Source organism: Leptopilina boulardi, unplaced genomic scaffold (assembly GCF_019393585.1).
Source record: "Leptopilina boulardi isolate dan_hultmark-lab unplaced genomic scaffold, ZJU_Lbou_2.1 LbouV2_324, whole genome shotgun sequence".
Classification (NCBI taxonomy): domain Eukaryota; kingdom Metazoa; phylum Arthropoda; class Insecta; order Hymenoptera; family Figitidae; genus Leptopilina; species Leptopilina boulardi.
The window spans coordinates 237,343-243,492 of NW_026137890.1; the positions used below are offsets into that span (position 1 = coordinate 237,343).

General features: G+C 33.9%; 1 long non-coding RNA gene across 1 annotated transcript; it reads left to right on the forward strand.

Moving 5' to 3' along the window:
• The first annotated feature begins 3,580 nt into the window (after positions 1-3,580).
• LOC127284333 (uncharacterized) lies at positions 3,581-4,461 on the forward strand. Its single transcript, XR_007843468.1, has 3 exons — positions 3,581-3,735; positions 3,821-3,906; positions 4,188-4,461. It is a non-coding gene; the product is annotated as an uncharacterized LOC127284333 (long non-coding RNA).
• Positions 4,462-6,150: the final 1,689 nt, after the last annotated feature.

Here is a 6,150-nt window from a genome sequence, read left to right on the forward strand (position 1 = left end):
AATATTCAGGGGATATACCGTGCTGCTTGGGAAGAGGATGGAACATTTATACCTGTTGTCAGATTCTCTGACAATAAGTCAAGAGAAGTTTCATTATGCCTTCAAGATTGGATATCTTTACAACAAAAGTTTGACGTTATTGTGGACTATTTTGATGGGCGTTTCTAAAATGACATCTTCGACATTTGTTAATTTATATTTTGAAATTGTTTTCTTTGAAATTTCTTGTACTTTAGGGTCTTTTCTCCCCAAGTAGCACGATATATTAACCAGATGTCACGGTGATATCACCGGGGAATGTCACCGTGACATCAGGAAAATGTTAAAATGTCCGCCTTGCGGTGATATCACACGGTGACATCGAGGTGATATCATGGTGACATCAAGGTGATATCACAGTCATATCACGGTGATATCATGGTGATATCACCGTGATACAGTAGATACACCCAAAAAAAGTACCCGGGCCGGGGAATGAGACCACCATTTCTTGATGTATTTTGGTGCGCTGAACACGAATCTGAAGTCCGTTTAGCTCCATCACGTCAGGATTTTGACATAACCTCAAAAAACATAGCTGATTTTAAATGACAGGAGAAATTTTTTAAATAATGGCAGATTTGCTTGAATCTTGTTACTCGGGGGTTTTTGGGGTCGCTGATTACGAATTTAACGTCAGATTTATAAAATTCAAAATGGCGTATCCAATATGGCGGACGAATTTTTAAAAAGTAGTTGGATTTTTACGAAAATTGGTATCTAGGGGTTTTGGGAGTCGCTGATTACAAATTTATCGTCAGATTATTCAAATTCAAAATGGCGGATCCAATATGGCGGACAAATTTTTAAAAAGTAGTTGGATTTTTACAAAAATTGGTATCATGGGGTTTTTTTGGAGTCGCTGATTACGAATTTAACGTCAGATTATTCAAATGTAAAATGGCAGATATAGTACGGTGGTCAAATATCTTTATGTTTTTACATGTGTCTGCATCGAGGGCACCTCCACGTGGTGACGGTGGGCAACGGAGTTTGTCCGCTATCCGGCTAAGTCCCTGGATAATGGCATTGATGCCGTCATGGCAGACACACGTAGGAAACGTATTACGATGCAGGGACTCGGAACCCCAGTATCGGCGGTTAAGCAGGCTCTCAGGCCTCGTCATCCAGCAACTGCAGCTGTTCATTGATGGGAAACTTGGCTAATGTAGAGTATAATACGACAACAAAACAACCTGATATAGACTTAAACTCTCATATTTGTAGCAAAAATCGAGACCTTTTTTGTTATATTTGCAGTAAATTCGAGGTAAAGTCTTTGCGGAACAGGATTGACGAAGAAGTACGTAAACTGTATAATGAAATCTTCGGTTTTGAGATTGATCTATCTTCTAATTGGGTTCCGAACATCATTTGTAATTGTTGCCGAAAGATGATCTTTGGTTGGAAATCTGTTAAAAATAAGGAGTTTATCAAATACTCTTATCCAACAGTTTGGACAAAACCTACATGTGAAGAAGATTGCTACTTTTGTATGAATGAAATAAAAGGTTTCAGTGTTAAAAATAAAAATAAAATTTCGTATGTCACCGTTACATCAGTGACATCTGATCAATCTCAAAACCGAAGATTTCATTATACAGTTTACGTACTTCTTCGTCAATCCTGTTCCGCAAAGACTTTACCTCGAATTTACTGCAAATATAACAAAAAAGGTCTCGATTTTTGCTACAAATATGTGAGTTTAAGTCTATATCAGGTTGTTTTCTTGTCGTATTATATTCTACATTAGCCAAGTTTCCCATCAATGAAGAGCTGCAGTTGCTGGATGACGACGCCTGAGAGCCTGCTTTCTCACTCTCAACCGCCGATACTGGGGTTCCGAGTCCCTGCATCGTAATACGTTTCCTACGTGTGTCTGCCATGACTTAGCCGGATAGCGGACAAACTCCGTTGCCCACCGTCACCACGTGGAGGTGCCCTGGATGCAGACACATGTAGAAACATAAAGATATTTGACCACCGTACTATATCTGCCATTTTACATTTGAATAATCTGACGATAAATTTGTAATCAGCGACTCCCAAAACCCCTAGATACCAATTTTCGTAAAAATCCAACTACTTTTTAAAAATTCGTCCGCCATATTGGATACGCCATTTTGAATTTTATAAATCTGACGTTAAATTCGTAATCAGCGACCCCAAAAACCCCCGAGTAACAAGATTCAAGCAAATCTGCCATTATTTAAAAAATTTCTCCTGTCATTTAAAATCAGCTATGTTTTTTGAGGTTATGTCAAAATCCTGACGTGATGGAGCTAAACGGACTTCAGATTCGTGTTCAGCGCATCAAAATACATCAATAAATGGTAGTCTCATTCCCCGGCCCGGGTACTTTTTTTTGTGTGGCTGTGTTATCCGAGGCGTGGGGAAGAGGCACCTCGGATAAGCGAAAACTCGGATAACACGGAATAATAACCTAAAATTCAAAAATTTTAGTCATTTTTTTTATGAATTTAATGTGCTACAAAGAAAATTAATCACAAATGTATATAAAAGTTGAAATCTAATGAACGTAGATTAACTTTTGGGAATAATTATTGTTAATGCATATCGGTTCTATCCGTTTTATCCGAGCATGCACCTCGTGTTCGGTGCCTCGGATAATACGGAATCTCGGATAATCGAAGCTCGGATAATGGAGATTCTACTGTATCATGTTGATATTTTACAGGGATTTAAAATTTTTAATAATTTAAAAAATAATAATAAATAAAAAAAATAATAATTTTTTAACAATTTTAAATCCCTGTAAAATATCAACATGATATCACGGTGATATCACCATGATATTACCGTGATGACTGTGATATCACCTTGATGTCACCATAATATCACCTCGATGTCACCGTGTGATATCACTGTAAGGCGGACATTTTGACATTTTCCTGATATCACGGTGACATTCCCCGGTGATATCACCTTGACATCTGGTTGATATATCGTGCTACTTGGGTCAGTACAGAGGTAAGAGAAAAATTATATGAAGAAGATGAATCAGAAAATAAAAAAAAAGAAAATTAATAAATCTGAAAGAATATTTCTCTACTTTCTGCTAACATTTTTTATATTTATGCTTCAAATTTCTGAAACGATTTTTCATTTGTATAATATTCATTTCAATAAAATATTTTAAAATGTCTAAATATTTTATAAGAAAATTTTGTGTGTATGAATTTATTATTCTACCTTTTTCTTAACATTCCTACCACTTCAGAAATAGTTTAATCTATTTTTTTTAAACATCAGTTATTAATAATAGTTTTAAAATGATTTAAAACTACACTCAACTCTACACGAAGAGAAGAAGAAGAAAATGTAGGTATAAGAGAGGGAGAGAGAGAGATTGTGGTGGGGGTATGGCGGTGGCGGCAAACCCGGACCGGCGTGGCGCGACTGGCCTCAACCTAGCATATAGGAGGCGAGTTTCCCGCAACACCGAATAATTAGCGTATTGTCGGTGTTATGGCCAGACTCATATAAACATATTAGGCCTGGCATATGTACGGTACCTAAAAATAAGCTTAACATAGGTACCGTACTTTACGATTTTCTGTTATAAAAAAAGAATCACCTTTTAAAATGCTTTCAGTATTCAAAATGCCTACACGATGGAAACATCAATTTACTTCAATGATTTGTGGTCCAACTGGTTGTGGAAAAACAGTTTTTGTAAAAAAATTTTTAAAATATATTAAAAATATGACTTATACTGAATTCAAACGTATATTATTTTATTATTCTGAATGGCAACCAGGTTATGTAGAGTACGGAAAATCTATAGCGTGTGATGGCCGATGGAAAAATTCCAATTTTGCTAAATTTTTCCAGTAAATGTTGAAGGTAAAATGATCATTTTTCCTGGTCTAACATTCTCTTCATTTGATTTATTATTAATAAAATCCATTAGTCCACAATACAATTCTGCTCGAAGTTTTTTATGTTGTAAACGAATATATTCAATACGCTTGCCCTCTACTTTCGACCAGACATCAACTACATATTGCTGAGTTAATTTCCCCAATGCTAAACATGGATTAAATGCTCTTCTATATGAAAAACGAAACATGTAATATTGTAAGGCAATAATATTGCGAATGCTTGAGTTTGTTTTCTGTTTACAGTCCATCCCTGATCACCTGAAGGAAACATTATAGGATAAGTCATAGGGTCAACATTCGCACTGAGGCTGGAAATTGGAATACGTTTGGAATCTTTAGGATGTATACATATATCGCGTTCAATAGGAGGTTCACCATCTTCGCTAATAAATACAATTGCTACTTCATTACAAGATGGAACATTAAACTTGTTTTGATCTAATAACCTGTCGCGTTTAATCCACATTTCAATATTTCTTATTTGATGATTTAGCTTGTTCTTCTTTTTAATCGCAAAATCTCGCATCATTTTAAATGCTTTAGCATATGGATTAATATCTCTAAGTAAAATATCAATTTTCGATAATAATTTCATCAAACATTTATTATCATATTCGTTATTTAATCTTTCTTTTACAGCTAAATTTGAATCAATTATATACAATTGACCATATTTAACTTTACTTTCCCTTTGTGACAACAGCTATTAAAATTATTATCTGAAGACCTTTCGCCCAAATAATTTTTAGAAATATTTTTTTCATCAAATTCATCGAAAGATATAATTGCAGTTCCTAATGTTTCTAACTTTTTAGTATTCTTTTTATTTATGGTTAAATCTTTTTCTTGACGCTCTTTTTTATTAACCTCCGTTTTCAATAAAAATTTAATATTCTTACATACCACATTCCTTTGTTGACGCTCTTTTTTCTACCTCTGTTTCTGTCAAAATTTTTACATTTTTACGCATTAAATCATTTTCTAGACGCTTTTTCTTTTCGATTTCTGTTTCTAAAAACAATTTTTTATTCTTACATTCTGAATTCCTTTCTTGGCGCTCTTTTTTTTCCACTTTCTGTTTCTGTTATAATTTTATCATATATTCGTTTTAAATCGTTTTCTAGACGCTGTTTTTTTCAATTTCTGTTTCTAATATTTTTTTACATAGAAAATTTCTGTTTTGACGCTCTTTCTTTTCTATTTTTGTTTCTTGTCGATTACGTTTTCTCTGCCTATCCTTTTCTTGTCTTTCTATTTTTTGTTCTATTGTTTCCTGAAACGTAGCCTTTTTTTCTTTCTTTATCTTTTAAAGTATAAGGTTTTTTTTTTGTTTATTTACAGTGGAAATTTTAAATCTAATTGCTCCATCGATTTAGGAAAAAGGGATAAATTCTGATTTTTGCACTTAAATTCATCGATGTGGACAATAGAAAGTCGCTTTCAATCGTTTTCAATAATTAAGTTTCTAGTTTCAGACGTTATATATTCCCCAATGAACACCATTCGGTTGTTGATGAACTTTTGCAAAACCTACGGTTGGTTTAAAGGGATATAATGTTTCTAAATATTTTATTTGATCCTCATTTAAACAACCTTCATTAAGACTATCATAAATATAAAGTCTTAATCCATCATACTAAGTACAAAACCAATGACCAAGACTACAAGAACCACTAAAATGTATTCGAATATGCTTTTGATTTCTGTTAATCGGAATAACTAAATCAAGAATTTGCAAATACAAAGAGTTTTGCATATCGAAAACTGATTGTGATACTCTTTGCAATAGTTGTGCAAATTCATTAATATGATTGTTATTTAACATTTCTCCTACAGTATCTATAATGCTAAAATCTAGAGAACTTAAGCAACCTTTTCTTTCTGAATTTGACTTTGTTTTCTTATTAAAATAACTTGCATAAAAAATCTTTTCTTAAATCCCTGGCGGATTGTGTGGACTGTGTTTGGACCGAGTACAGTCCCAACTACTTTATGTTTTTTGGGTCGCTGAATCCGAATTCAAGGTCCGTTTTACCCCATCAGATAAGGATTTTGAGATAACCTCAAAAAAACACTTTATTCGAGGGTTTTTGGGGTCGCTGATAACGAATCTGATGTCAGTTTTCAAAAATTCAAAATGGCGGATCCAAAATGTCTGACACATTTTCGAAAAATTCATCGGAATTGCATGAAACTCGTTACTCGG